A 15,947-nucleotide genomic window follows, 5' to 3' on the forward strand; every position below is an offset into this window, starting at 1 on the left:
AATGAAAGAACGAATGAAAGAAAGATTGAAAGAATGAACAATTGAAAGAAAGATTGCAAGAAAGATTGAAAAAAGAAAGACTGAAAGAAAGAATGAAAGAAAGATTGAAAGAAAGATGGAAAGAAAGATTGAAAGAAAGAAAGATTGAAAGAGATAAAAGAAAGATTGAAAGAAATAATGAAAGAAAGATTGAACGATTGGAAGAAATATTGAAAGAGAAAAATTGAAAGTAAGAAAGATTGAAAGAAAGAATGAAAGAAAGATTGAAAGAAAGATTGAAAGATTGAAATATTTAAAGAAAGAATGAAAGAAAGATTGAACGATTGAAAGAAAGATTGAAAGAAAGATTGAATGATTGAAATATTTAAAGAAAGATTGAAAGATTGAAAGAAAGAATGAAAGAACGATTGAAAGAAAGAATGAAAGAAAAATTGACTGATTGAAAGAAATATTGAAAAAAGAAACATTGAAAGAAAGAATGAAAGAAAGATTGAAAGAAAGATGGAAAGAAAGATTGAAAGAAAGAAAGATTGAAAGAAATAATGAAAGAAAGATTGAACGATTGGAAGAAATATTGAAAGATAGAAAAATTGAAAGTAAGAAAGATTGAAAGAAAAAATGAAAGAAAGATTGAAAGATTGAAAGAAAGAATGAAAGATAGATTTAAAGAAAGATTGAAAGACTGAAAGAAAGATTGAAAGAAAGAAAGATTTATAGAAAGAATGAAAGAAAGATTGAAAAAAGAAAGATAGATTGAAAGAAAGATTGAAAGATTGAAAGAAAGAATGAAAGAAAGATTTAAAAAAAGATTGAAAAAAAGAAAGATTGAAAGAAAGATTGAAAGAAAGATTGAAAGACTGAAGGAAAGAATGAAAGAAAGATGGAAAGAAAGATGGAAAGAAAGATTGAAAGAAAGAAAGATTGAAAGAAATATTGAAAGAAAGATTGAAAGATTGAAAGAAAGAATGAAAGAAAGATTGAAAGATTGAAAGATTGAAAGATTGAAAGAAAGAATGAAAGAAAGATTGAAAGAAAGATGGAAAGAAAGATTGAAAGAAAGAAAGATTGAAAGAAATAATGAAAGAAAGATTGAACGATTGGAAGAAATTTTGAAAGATAGAAAAATTGAAAGTAAGAAAGATTGAAAGAAAGAATGAAAGAAAGATTGAAAGATTGAAAGAAAGAATGAAAGAAAGATTGAAAGATTGAAATATTGAAAGAAAGAATGAAAAAAAGATTGAAAGACTGAAAGAAAGAATGAAAGAAAGATTGAAAGATTAAACAATTGAAAGAAAGTTTGCAAGAAAGTTTGAAAAAAGAAAGATTGAAAGAAAGAATGAAAGAAAGATTGAAAGATTGGAAGAAATATTGAAAGATAGAAAAATTGAAAGTAAGAAAGATTGAAAGAAAGAATTAAAGAAAGATTGAAAGATTGAAAGAAAGAATGAAAGAAAGATTGAAATATTGAAAGAAAGATTGAAATAAAGATTGAAAGTTTGAAAGAAAGATTGAAAGAAAGATTTAAAGAAAGAAAGATTGAAAGAAATATTGAAAGAAAGAATGAAAGAAAGATTGAAAGATTGAAAGATTGAAATAAAGAATGAAAGAAAGATTGAAAGATTGAAAGATTGAAAGATTGAAATAAAGAATGAAAGTTTGAAAGAAAGATTGAAAGAAAGATTTAAAAAAAGAAAGATTGAAAGTAAGAAAGATTGAAAGACATATTGAAAGAAAGATTGAAAGATTGAAAGAAAGATTGAAAGAAAGAATGAAAGAAAGATTGAAAGATTGAAAGAAAGATTGTAAGAAAGAATGAAAGAAAGATTGAAAGAAAGAAAGATTGAAAGATTGAATGATTGAAAGATTGAATGATTGAAAGATTGAAAGAAAGATTGAAAGAAAGATTGAACGACTGAAAGATTGAAAGAAAGATTGAAAGACTGAAAGAAATAATGAAAGAAAGATTGAAAGAAAGAATGAAAGAAAGATTGAAAGAAAGATGGAAAGAAAGATTGAAAGAAAGAAAGATTGAAAGATATAACAAAAGAAAGATTGAAAGAAATAATGAAAGAAAGATTGAACGATTGGAAGAAATATTGAAAGATAGAAAAATTGAAAGATTGAAAGATTGAAAGAAAGAATGAAAGAAAGATTGAAAGATTGAAAGAAAGAATTAAAGAAAGATTAAAAGATTGAAATATTGAAAGAAAGAATGAAAGAAAGACTGAAAGATTGAAAGAAAGATTGAAAGAAATATTGAAAGATTGAAATATTTAAAGAAAGATTGAAAGAAAGAATGAAAGAACAATTGAAAGAAAGAATGAAAGAATGAAAGAAAAATTGACAGATTGAAAGAAATATTGAAAAAAGAAAGATTGAAAGAAAGAATGAAAGAAAGATTGAAAGAAAGATGGAAAGAAAGATTGAAAGAAAGATTGAAAGAAAGATTGAAATATTGAAAGAAAGATTCAAATAAAGATTGAAAGTTTGAAAGAAAGATTGAAAGAAAGATTGAAAGAAAGAAAGATTGAAAGAAATATTGAAAGAAAGATTGAAAGATTGAAAGAAAGATTGAAAGAAAGAATGAAAGAAAGATTGAAAGATTGAAAGATTGAAATAAAGAATGAAAGAAAGATTGAAAGATTGAAAGATTGAAATAAAGAATGAAAGTTTGAAAGAAAGATTTAAAAAAAGAAAGATTGAAAGTAAGAAAGATTGAAAGACATATTGAAAGAAAGATTGAAAGATTGAAAGAAAGATTGAAAGAAAGAATGAAAGAAAGATTGAAAGAAAGAAAGATTGAAAGATTGAATGATTGAAAGATTGAATGATTGAAAGATTGAAAGAAAGATTGAAAGAAAGATTGAACGACTGAAAGATTGAAAGAAATATTGAAAGTTTGAAAGAAAGATTGAAAGACTGAAAGATAGATTGAAAGATTGAAGATTGAAAGATTGAAAGAAAGATTGAAAGTTTGAAAGAAAGATTGAAAGACTGAAAGAAATAATGAAAGAAAGATTGAAAGAAAGAATGAAGGAAAGATTGAAAGAAAGATCTAAAGAAAGATTGAAAGATTGAAAGAAAGAATGAAAGAAAGATTGAAAGATTGAAATATTGAAAGAAAGAATGAACAATTGGAAGAAATATTGAAAGATAGAAAAATTGAAAGATTGAAAGATTGAAAGAAAGAATGAAAGAAAGATTGAAAGATTGAAAGAAAGAATGAAAGAAAGATTGAAAGATTGAAAGATTGAAATATTGAAAGAAAGAATGAAAGAAAGACTGAAAGATTGAAAGAAAGATTGAAAGAAATATTGAAAGATTGAAATATTTAAAGAAAGATTGAAAGAAAGAATGAAAGAACAATTGAAAGAAAGAATGAAAGAATGAAAGAAAAATTGACAGATTGAAAGAAATATTGAAAAAAGAAAGATTGAAAGAAAAAATGAAAGAAAGATTGAAAGAAAGATGGAAAGAAAGATTGAAAGAAAGATTGAAAAAAAGATTGAAAGATTGAAAGATTGAAAGAAAGATTGAATGTTTGAAAGAAAGATTGAAAGAAAGATTTAAAGAAAGATTGAAAGATAGATGGAAAGAAAGATTGAAAGAAAGAAAGATTGAAAGAATAACAAAAGAAAGATTGAAAGATTGGAAGAAATATTGAAAGATAGAAAAATTGAAAGAAAGAAAGATTGAAAAAAAGAATTAAAGAAAGATTGAAAGATTGAAAGAAAGAATGAAAGAAAGATTGAAAGATTGAAATATTGAAAGAAAGAATGAAAGAAAGATTGAAAGAAAGAATGAAAGAAAGATTGAAAGATTGAAATATTGAAAGATAGAATGAGAGAAAGATTGAAAGATTGAAAGAAAGATTGAAAGAAAGATTGAAAGATTGAAAGAAAGATTTAAAGAAAGAAAGATTGAAAGAAATATTGAAAGAAAGATTGAAAGATTGAAAGAAAGATTGAAAGATTGAAAGATTGAAATAATGATTGAAAGTTTGAAAGAAAGATTTAAAGAAAGAAAGATTGAAAGTAAGAAAGATTGAAAGAAATATTGAAAGAAAGATTGAAAGATTGAAAGAAAGATTGAAAGAAAGAATGAAAGAAAGATTGAAAGAAAGATTGAAAAAAAGAAAGATTGAAAGACTGAAGGAAAGAATGAAAGAAAGATTGAAAGAAAGATTGAAAGAAAGATTGAAAGAAAGAAAGATTGAAAGAAAGATTGAAAGATTGAAAGATTGAAAGAAAGAATGAAAAATTGAAAGAAAGAATGAAAGAACGATTGAAAGAAAGAATGAAAGAATGAAAGAAAGATTGAAAGATTGAAAGAAATATTGAAAGAAAGATTTAAAGATTGAAAGAAAGAATGAAAGAAAGATTGAAAGATTGAAATATTGAAAGAAAGAATGAAAGAAAGACTGAAAGATTGAAAGAAAGATTGAAAGAAATATTGAAAGATTGAAATATTTAAAGAAAGATTGAAAGAAAGAATGAAAGAACAATTGAAAGAAAGAATGAAAGAATGAAAGAAAAATTGACAGATTGAAAGAAATATTGAAAAAAGAAAGATTGAAAGAAAGAATGAAAGAAAGATTGAAAGAAAGATGGAAAGAAAGATTGAAAGAAAGATTGAAAGAAAGATTGAAATATTGAAAGAAAGATTCAAATAAAGATTGAAAGTTTGAAAGAAAGATTGAAAGAAAGATTTAAAGAAAGAAAGATTGAAAGAAATATTGAAAAAAAGATTGAAAGATTGAAAGAAAGATTGAAAGAAAGAATGAAAGAAAGATTGAAAGATTGAAAGATTGAAATAAAGAATGAAAGAAAGATTGAAAGATTGAAAGATTGAAATAAAGAATGAAAGTTTGAAAGAAAGATTGAAAGAAAGATTTAAAAAAGAAAGATTGAAAGTAAGAAAGATTGAAAGACATATTGAAAGATTGAAAGAAAGATTGAAAGAAAGAATGAAAGAAAGATTGAAAGAAAGAAAGATTGAAAGATTGAATGATTGAAAGATTGAATGATTGAAAGATTGAAAGAAAGATTGAAAGAAAGATTGAACGACTGAAAGATTGAAAGAAATATTGAAAGTTTGAAAGAAAGATTGAAAGACTGAAAGATAGATTGAAAGATTGAAGATTGAAAGATTGAAAGAAAGATTGAAAGAAAGATTGAACGACTGAAAGATTGAAAGAAAGATTGAAAGTTTGAAAGAAAGATTGAAACACTGAAAGAAATAATGAAAGAAAGATTGAAAGAAAGAATGAAAGAAAGATTGAAAGAAAGATGGAAAGAAAGATTGAAAGAAAGAAAGATTGAAAGATATAACAAAAGAAAGATTTAAAGAAATAATGAAAGAAAGATTGAACGATTGGAAGAAATATTGAAAGATAGAAAAATTGAAAGATTGAAAGATTGAAAGAAAGAATGAAAGAAAGATTGAAAGATTGAAAGAAAGAATGAAAGAAAGATTGAAAGATTGAAATATTGAAAGAAAGAATGAAAGAAAGACTGAAAGATTGAAAGAAAGATTGAAAGAAAGATTGAAAGAAATATTGAAAGATTGAAATATTTAAAGAAAGATTGAAAGAAAGAATGAAAGAACAATTGAAAGAAAGAATGAAAGAATGAAAGAAAAATTGACAGATTGAAAGAAATATTGAAAAAAGAAAGATTGAAAGAAAAAATGAAAGAAAGATTGAAAGAAAGATGGAAAGAAAGATTGAAAAAAAGATTGAAAGATTGAAAGATTGAAAGAAAGATTGAATGTTTGAAAGAAAGATGGAAAGAAAGATTTAAAGAAAGAAAGATTGAAAGAAAGAATGAAAGAAAGATTGAAAGATAGATGGAAAGAAAGATTGAAAGAAAGAAAGATTGAAAGAATAACAAAAAAAAGAATGAAAGATTGGAAGAAATATTGAAAGATAGAAAAATTGAAAGAAAGAAAGATTGAAAAAAAGAATGAAAGAAAGATTGAAAGAAAGATTGAAAAAAAGAAAGATTGAAAGACTGAAGGAAAGAATGAAAGAAAGATTGAAAGAAAGATTGAAAGAAAGATTGAAAGAAAGAAAGATTGAAAGAAAGATTGAAAGATTGAAAGATTGAAAGAAAGATTGAAAGAAAGAATGAAAGAAAGATTGAAAGAAAGATTGAAAAAAAGAAAGATTGAAAGACTGAAGGAAAGAATGAAAGAAAGATTGAAAGAAAGATTGAAAGAAAGATTGAAAGAAAGAAAGATTGAAAGAAAGATTGAAAGATTGAAAGATTGAAAGAAAGAATGAAAAATTGAAAGAAAGAATGAAAGAACGATTGAAAGAAAGAATGAAAGAATGAAAGAAAGATTGAAAGATTGAAAGAAATATTGAAAGAAAGATTGAAAGATTGAAAGAAAGAATGAAAGAAAGATTGAAAGATTGAAATATTGAAAGAAAGAATGAAAGAAAGACTGAAAGATTGAAAGAAAGATTGAAAGAAATATTGAAAGATTGAAATATTTAAAGAAAGATTGAAAGAAAGAATGAAAGAACAATTGAAAGAAAGAATGAAAGAATGAAAGAAAAATTGACAGATTGAAAGAAATATTGAAAAAAGAAAGATTGAAAGAAAGAATGAAAGAAAGATTGAAAGAAAGATGGAAAGAAAGATTGAAAGAAAGATTGAAAGAAAGATTGAAATATTGAAAGAAAGATTCAAATAAAGATTGAAAGTTTGAAAGAAAGATTGAAAGAAAGATTTAAAGAAAGAAAGATTGAAAGAAATATTGAAAAAAAGATTGAAAGATTGAAAGAAAGATTGAAAGAAAGAATGAAAGAAAGATTGAAAGATTGAAAGATTGAAATAAAGAATGAAAGAAAGATTGAAAGATTGAAAGATTGAAATAAAGAATGAAAGTTTGAAAGAAAGATTGAAAGAAAGATTTAAAAAAAGAAAGATTGAAAGTAAGAAAGATTGAAAGACATATTGAAAGATTGAAAGAAAGATTGAAAGAAAGAATGAAAGAAAGATTGAAAGAAAGAAAGATTGAAAGATTGAATGATTGAAAGATTGAATGATTGAAAGATTGAAAGAAAGATTGAAAGAAAGATTGAACGACTGAAAGATTGAAAGAAATATTGAAAGTTTGAAAGAAAGATTGAAAGACTGAAAGATAGATTGAAAGATTGAAGATTGAAAGATTGAAAGAAAGATTGAAAGAAAGATTGAACGACTGAAAGATTGAAAGAAAGATTGAAAGTTTGAAAGAAAGATTGAAAGACTGAAAGAAATAATGAAAGAAAGATTGAAAGAAAGAATGAAAGAAAGATTGAAAGAAAGATGGAAAGAAAGATTGAAAGAAAGAAAGATTGAAAGATATAACAAAAGAAAGATTTAAAGAAATAATGAAAGAAAGATTGAACGATTGGAAGAAATATTGAAAGATAGAAAAATTGAAAGATTGAAAGATTGAAAGAAAGAATGAAAGAAAGATTGAAAGATTGAAAGAAAGAATGAAAGAAAGATTGAAAGATTGAAATATTGAAAGAAAGAATGAAAGAAAGACTGAAAGATTGAAAGAAAGATTGAAAGAAAGATTGAAAGAAATATTGAAAGATTGAAATATTTAAAGAAAGATTGAAAGAAAGAATGAAAGAACAATTGAAAGAAAGAATGAAAGAATGAAAGAAAAATTGACAGATTGAAAGAAATATTGAAAAAAGAAAGATTGAAAGAAAAAATGAAAGAAAGATTGAAAGAAAGATGGAAAGAAAGATTGAAAAAAAGATTGAAAGATTGAAAGATTGAAAGAAAGATTGAATGTTTGAAAGAAAGATGGAAAGAAAGATTTAAAGAAAGAAAGATTGAAAGAAAGAATGAAAGAAAGATTGAAAGATAGATGGAAAGAAAGATTGAAAGAAAGAAAGATTGAAAGAATAACAAAAAAAAGATTGAAAGATTGGAAGAAATATTGAAAGATAGAAAAATTGAAAGAAAGAAAGATTGAAAAAAAGAATTAAAGAAAGATTGAAAGATTGAAAGAAAGAATGAAAGAAAGATTGAAAGATTGAAATATTGAAAGAAAGAATGAAAGAAAGATTGAAAGAAAGATTGAAAGAAAGATTGAAAGATTGAAAGATTGAAAGAAAGATTTAAAGAAAGAATGATTGAAAGAAATATTGAAAGAAAGATTGAAAGATTGAAAGAAAGATTGAAAGATTGAAAGATTGAAATAATGATTGAAAGTTTGAAAGAAAGATTTAAAGAAAGAAAGATTGAAAGTAAGAAAGATTGAAAGAAATATTGAAAGAAAGATTGAAAGATTGAAAGAAAGATTGAAAGAAAGATTGAAAAAAAGAAAGATTGAAAGAAAGATTGAAAGACTGAAGGAAAGAATGAAAGAAAGATTGAAAGAAAGATTGAAAGAAAGATTGAAAGAAAGATTGAAAGAAAGAAAGATTGAAAGAAAGATTGAAAGATTGAAAGAAAGAATGAAAAATTGAAAGAAAGAATGAAAGAACGATTGAAAGAAAGAATGAAAGAATGAAAGAAAGATTGAAAGATTGAAAGAAATATTGAAAGAAAGAGAGAATGAAAGTAAGAAAGATTGAAAGAAAGATTGAAAGTAATAAAGATTGAAAGAAAGAATGAAAGAAAAATTGAAAGATTGATAGATTGAAAGAAAGATAGAAAGAAAGATATAAAGAAAGATTGAAAGACTGAAAGAAAGAATGAATAAAATAATTAAAGAAAGATTGAAAGATTGAAAGATTGAAAGAAAGATTGAAAGAAAGAAAGATTTATAGAAAGAATGAAAGAAAGATTGAAAAAAGAAAGAAAGATTGAAAGAAATATTGAAAGATTGAAAGAAAGAATGAAAGAAAGATTGAAAAAAGATTGAAAAAAAGAAAAATTGAAAGAAAGATTGAAAGAAATATTGAAAGACTGAAGGAAAGAATGAAAGAAAGATGGAAAGAAAGATTGAATGAAAGAAAGATTGAAAGTAAGAAAGATTGAAAGAAAGATTGAAAGATTGAAAGAAAGAATGAAAGAAAGATTGAAAGATTGAAAGATTGAAAGATTGAAAGAAAGAATGAAAGAAAGAGTGAAAGATTGAAAGAAAAATTGAAAGAAAGATTGAAAGATTGAAAGATTGAAAGAAAGATTGAAAGTTTGAAAGAAATATTGAAAGACTGAAAGAAAGATTGCAAGAAAGATTGAAAAAAGAAAGAAAGATTGAAAGATTCAATGAAAGAAAGATTGAAAGATTAAAAGAAAGAATGAAAGAAAGATTGAAAAATTGAAAGATTGAAAGAAAGACTAAAAGAAAGAAAGAACGATTGAAAGAAAGATTGAAAGAAAAATTGAATGAAAGAAAGATTGTAAGAAAGAATGAAACAAAGATTGAAATAAAGAAAGAAAGACAGATTGAAAGAAAGATTGAAAGAAAGATTGAAAGACTGAAAGAAAGAATGAAAGAATTAAAGAAAGATTGAAAGAAATATTGAAAGAAAGAATGAAAGAAAGATTGAAAGATTAAACAATTGAAAGAAAGATTGCAAGAAAGATTGAAAAAAGAAAGATTGAAAGAAATAATGAAAGAAAGATTGAACGATTGGAAGAAATATTGAAAGATAGAAAAATTGAAAGTAAGAAAGATTGAAAGAAATAATGAAAGAAAGATTGAAAGATTGAAAGAAAGAATGAAAGAAAGATTGAAAGATTGAAATATTGAAAGATAGAATGAAAGAAAGATTGAAAGATTGAAAGAAAGATTGAAAGAAAGATTGAAAGATTGAAAGATTGAAAGAAAGATTGAATGTTTGAAAGAAAGATTGAAAGAAAGATTTAAAGAAAGAAAGATTGAAAGAAAGAATGAAAGAAAGATTGAAAGATAGATGGAAAGAAAGATTGAAAGAAAGAAAGATTGAAAGAATAACAAAAGAAAGATTGAAAGATTGGAAGAAATATTGAAAGATAGAAAAATTGAAAGAAAGAAAGATTGAAAAAAAGAATTAAAGAAAGATTGAAAGATTGAAAGAAAGAATGAAAGAAAGATTGAAAGATTGAAATATTGAAAGAAAGAATGAAAGAAAGATTGAAAGATTGAAAGATTGAAATAAAGATTGAAAGTTTGAAAGAAAGATTGAAAGAAAGATTTAAAGAAAGAAAGATTGAAAGAAATATTGAAAGAAAGATTGAAAATTGAAAGAAAGATTGAAAGAAAGAATGAAAGAAAGATTGAACGATTGAAATATTGAAATAAAGAATGAAAGTTTGAAAGAAAGATTGAAAGAAAGTTTTAAAGAAAGAAAGATTGAAAGTAAAAAAGATTGAAAGAAATATTGAAAGAAAGATTGAAAGATTGAAAAAAAGAATAAAAGAAAGATTGAAAGAATGAAAGAAAGATTGAAATAAATAATGAAAGAAAGATTGAAAGAAGGAATGAAAGAATGAAAGAAAGATTGAAAGATTGAAAGAAAGAACGATTGAAAGATTGAAAGAAAGAATGAAAGATTGAAAGAAAGATTGAAAGATTGAAAGAAAGATTGAAAAAATTAAAGATTGAAAGAAAGAATAAAAGAAAGATTGAAAGAACGATTGAAAGATTGAAAGAAAGAATGAAAGAAAGATTAAAGGAAGGAATGAAAGAATGAAAGAAAGATTGAAAGATTGAAAGAAATATTGAAAGGAAGAAAGATTGAAAGTAAGAAAGATTGAAAGATTAAAAAAAAGAATAAAAGAAAGATTGAAAGATTGAAAAAAAGATTGAACGAAATAATGAAAGAAAGATTGAAAGAAATAATGAAAGAAGGAATGAAAGAATGAAAGAAAGATTGAAAGAAATATTGAAAGTAAGAAAGATTGAAAAAAAGAATGAATAAAAGATTGAAAGAAAGATTGAAAAAAAGAAAGATTTAAAGAAATATTGAAAGAAAAATTTAAACAAAGATTGAAAGACTGAAAGAAAGATTGAAAGAAAGAATGAAAGAATGAAAGAATGAAAGAAAGATTGAAAGAAAGATTGAAAGAAAGAAAGATTGAAAGTCATATAAATTGAAAGAAAGAATGAAAGAAAGATTGAAAGATTAAATGATTGAAAGAAAGATTGAAAGAAATAATGAAAGAAAGATTGAAAGAAATAATGGAAGAAGGAATGAAAGAATGAAAGAAAGATTGAAAGAAATACTGAAAGTAAGACAGATTGAAAGAAAGAATGAAAGACAGATTGAAAGAAAGAATGAAAGAAAGATTGAAAGAAAGAATGAAAGAATGAAAAAAAGATTTAAAGATTGAAAGAAATATTGAAAGAAAGAAAGATTGAAAGTAATACAAATTCAAAGAAAGAATGAAAGAAAGATTGAAAGTAAGAAAGATTGAAAGAAAGATTGAAAGAAAGATTGATAGAAAGATTGAAAGATTGAAAGATTGAAAGAAAGATTGAAAAAAAGAATAAAAGAAAGATTGAAGGATTGAAAAAAAGATTGAAAGAAATAATGAAAGAAAGATTGAAAGAAATAATGAAAGAAGGAATGAAAGATTGAAAGAAAGATTGAAAAAAAGAAAGATTTAAAGAAATATTGAAAGAAAAATTTAAACAAAGATTGAAAGACTGAAAGAATGATTGAAAGAAAGAATGAAAGAATGAAAGAATGAAAGAAAGATTGAAAGAAAGATTGAAAGACTGAAAGAAAGAATGAAAGAATTAAAGAAAGATTGAAAGAAATATTGAAAGAAAGAATGAAAGAAAGATTGAAAGATTAAACAATTGAAAGAAAGATTGCAAGAAAGATTGAAAAAAGAAAGATTGAAAGAAATAATGAAAGAAAGATTGAACGATTGGAAGAAATATTGAAAGATAGAAAAATTGAAAGTAAGAAAGATTGAAAGAAATAATGAAAGAAAGATTGAAAGATTGAAAGAAAGAATGAAAGAAAGATTGAAAGATTGAAATATTGAAAGATAGAATGAAAGAAAGATTGAAAGATTGAAAGAAAGATTGAAAGAAAGATTGAAAGATTGAAAGATTGAAAGAAAGATTGAATGTTTGAAAGAAAGATGGAAAGAAAGATTTAAAGAAAGAAAGATTGAAAGAAAGAATGAAAGAAAGATTGAAAGATAGATGGAAAGAAAGATTGAAAGAAAGAAAGATTGAAAGAATAACAAAAAAAAGAATGAAAGATTGGAAGAAATATTGAAAGATAGAAAAATTGAAAGAAAGAAAGATTGAAAAAAAGAATGAAAGAAAGATTGAAAGAAAGATTGAAAAAAAGAAAGATTGAAAGACTGAAGGAAAGAATGAAAGAAAGATTGAAAGAAAGATTGAAAGAAAGATTGAAAGAAAGAAAGATTGAAAGAAAGATTGAAAGATTGAAAGATTGAAAGAAAGATTGAAAGAAAGAATGAAAGAAAGATTGAAAGAAAGATTGAAAAAAAGAAAGATTGAAAGACTGAAGGAAAGAATGAAAGAAAGATTGAAAGAAAGATTGAAAGAAAGATTGAAAGAAAGAAAGATTGAAAGAAAGATTGAAAGATTGAAAGATTGAAAGAAAGAATGAAAAATTGAAAGAAAGAATGAAAGAACGATTGAAAGAAAGAATGAAAGAATGAAAGAAAGATTGAAAGATTGAAAGAAATATTGAAAGAAAGATTGAAAGATTGAAAGAAAGAATGAAAGAAAGATTGAAAGATTGAAATATTGAAAGAAAGAATGAAAGAAAGACTGAAAGATTGAAAGAAAGATTGAAAGAAATATTGAAAGATTGAAATATTTAAAGAAAGATTGAAAGAAAGAATGAAAGAACAATTGAAAGAAAGAATGAAAGAATGAAAGAAAAATTGACAGATTGAAAGAAATATTGAAAAAAGAAAGATTGAAAGAAAGAATGAAAGAAAGATTGAAAGAAAGATGGAAAGAAAGATTGAAAGAAAGATTGAAAGAAAGATTGAAATATTGAAAGAAAGATTCAAATAAAGATTGAAAGTTTGAAAGAAAGATTGAAAGAAAGATTTAAAGAAAGAAAGATTGAAAGAAATATTGAAAAAAAGATTGAAAGATTGAAAGAAAGATTGAAAGAAAGAATGAAAGAAAGATTGAAAGATTGAAAGATTGAAATAAAGAATGAAAGAAAGATTGAAAGATTGAAAGATTGAAATAAAGAATGAAAGTTTGAAAGAAAGATTGAAAGAAAGATTTAAAAAAAGAAAGATTGAAAGTAAGAAAGATTGAAAGACATATTGAAAGATTGAAAGAAAGATTGAAAGAAAGAATGAAAGAAAGATTGAAAGAAAGAAAGATTGAAAGATTGAATGATTGAAAGATTGAATGATTGAAAGATTGAAAGAAAGATTGAAAGAAAGATTGAACGACTGAAAGATTGAAAGAAATATTGAAAGTTTGAAAGAAAGATTGAAAGACTGAAAGATAGATTGAAAGATTGAAGATTGAAAGATTGAAAGAAAGATTGAAAGAAAGATTGAACGACTGAAAGATTGAAAGAAAGATTGAAAGTTTGAAAGAAAGATTGAAAGACTGAAAGAAATAATGAAAGAAAGATTGAAAGAAAGAATGAAAGAAAGATTGAAAGAAAGATGGAAAGAAAGATTGAAAGAAAGAAAGATTGAAAGATATAACAAAAGAAAGATTTAAAGAAATAATGAAAGAAAGATTGAACGATTGGAAGAAATATTGAAAGATAGAAAAATTGAAAGATTGAAAGATTGAAAGAAAGAATGAAAGAAAGATTGAAAGATTGAAAGAAAGAATGAAAGAAAGATTGAAAGATTGAAATATTGAAAGAAAGAATGAAAGAAAGACTGAAAGATTGAAAGAAAGATTGAAAGAAAGATTGAAAGAAATATTGAAAGATTGAAATATTTAAAGAAAGATTGAAAGAAAGAATGAAAGAACAATTGAAAGAAAGAATGAAAGAATGAAAGAAAAATTGACAGATTGAAAGAAATATTGAAAAAAGAAAGATTGAAAGAAAAAATGAAAGAAAGATTGAAAGAAAGATGGAAAGAAAGATTGAAAAAAAGATTGAAAGATTGAAAGATTGAAAGAAAGATTGAATGTTTGAAAGAAAGATGGAAAGAAAGATTTAAAGAAAGAAAGATTGAAAGAAAGAATGAAAGAAAGATTGAAAGATAGATGGAAAGAAAGATTGAAAGAAAGAAAGATTGAAAGAATAACAAAAAAAAGATTGAAAGATTGGAAGAAATATTGAAAGATAGAAAAATTGAAAGAAAGAAAGATTGAAAAAAAGAATTAAAGAAAGATTGAAAGATTGAAAGAAAGAATGAAAGAAAGATTGAAAGATTGAAATATTGAAAGAAAGAATGAAAGAAAGATTGAAAGAAAGATTGAAAGAAAGATTGAAAGATTGAAAGATTGAAAGAAAGATTTAAAGAAAGAATGATTGAAAGAAATATTGAAAGAAAGATTGAAAGATTGAAAGAAAGATTGAAAGATTGAAAGATTGAAATAATGATTGAAAGTTTGAAAGAAAGATTTAAAGAAAGAAAGATTGAAAGTAAGAAAGATTGAAAGAAATATTGAAAGAAAGATTGAAAGATTGAAAGAAAGATTGAAAGAAAGATTGAAAAAAAGAAAGATTGAAAGAAAGATTGAAAGACTGAAGGAAAGAATGAAAGAAAGATTGAAAGAAAGATTGAAAGAAAGATTGAAAGAAAGATTGAAAGAAAGAAAGATTGAAAGAAAGATTGAAAGATTGAAAGAAAGAATGAAAAATTGAAAGAAAGAATGAAAGAACGATTGAAAGAAAGAATGAAAGAATGAAAGAAAGATTGAAAGATTGAAAGAAATATTGAAAGAAAGAGAGAATGAAAGTAAGAAAGATTGAAAGAAAGATTGAAAGTAATAAAGATTGAAAGAAAGAATGAAAGAAAAATTGAAAGATTGATAGATTGAAAGAAAGATAGAAAGAAAGATATAAAGAAAGATTGAAAGACTGAAAGAAAGAATGAATAAAATAATTAAAGAAAGATTGAAAGATTGAAAGATTGAAAGAAAGATTGAAAGAAAGAAAGATTTATAGAAAGAATGAAAGAAAGATTGAAAAAAGAAAGAAAGATTGAAAGAAATATTGAAAGATTGAAAGAAAGAATGAAAGAAAGATTGAAAAAAGATTGAAAAAAAGAAAAATTGAAAGAAAGATTGAAAGAAATATTGAAAGACTGAAGGAAAGAATGAAAGAAAGATGGAAAGAAAGATTGAATGAAAGAAAGATTGAAAGTAAGAAAGATTGAAAGAAAGATTGAAAGATTGAAAGAAAGAATGAAAGAAAGATTGAAAGATTGAAAGATTGAAAGATTGAAAGAAAGAATGAAAGAAAGAGTGAAAGATTGAAAGAAAAATTGAAAGAAAGATTGAAAGATTGAAAGATTGAAAGAAAGATTGAAAGTTTGAAAGAAATATTGAAAGACTGAAAGAAAGATTGCAAGAAAGATTGAAAAAAGAAAGAAAGATTGAAAGATTCAATGAAAGAAAGATTGAAAGATTAAAAGAAAGAATGAAAGAAAGATTGAAAAATTGAAAGATTGAAAGAAAGACTAAAAGAAAGAAAGAACGATTGAAAGAAAGATTGAAAGAAAAATTGAATGAAAGAAAGATTGTAAGAAAGAATGAAACAAAGATTGAAATAAAGAAAGAAAGACAGATTGAAAGAAAGATTGAAAGAAAGATTGAAAGACTGAAAGAAAGAATGAAAGAATTAAAGAAAGATTGAAAGAAATATTGAAAGAAAGAATGAAAGAAAGATTGAAAGATTAAACAATTGAAAGAAAGATTGCAAGAAAGATTGAAAAAAGAAAGATTGAAAGAAATAATGAAAGAAAGATTGAACGATTGGAAGAAATATTGAAAGATAGAAAAATTGAAAGTAAGAAAGATTGAAAGAAATAATGAAAGAAAGATTGAAAGATTGAAAGAAAGAATGAAAGAAAGATTGA

The sequence above is a fragment of the Zeus faber genome, assembly GCF_960531495.2.
Source record: "Zeus faber genome assembly, chromosome: 10".
Lineage (NCBI taxonomy): Eukaryota > Metazoa > Chordata > Actinopteri > Zeiformes > Zeidae > Zeus > Zeus faber.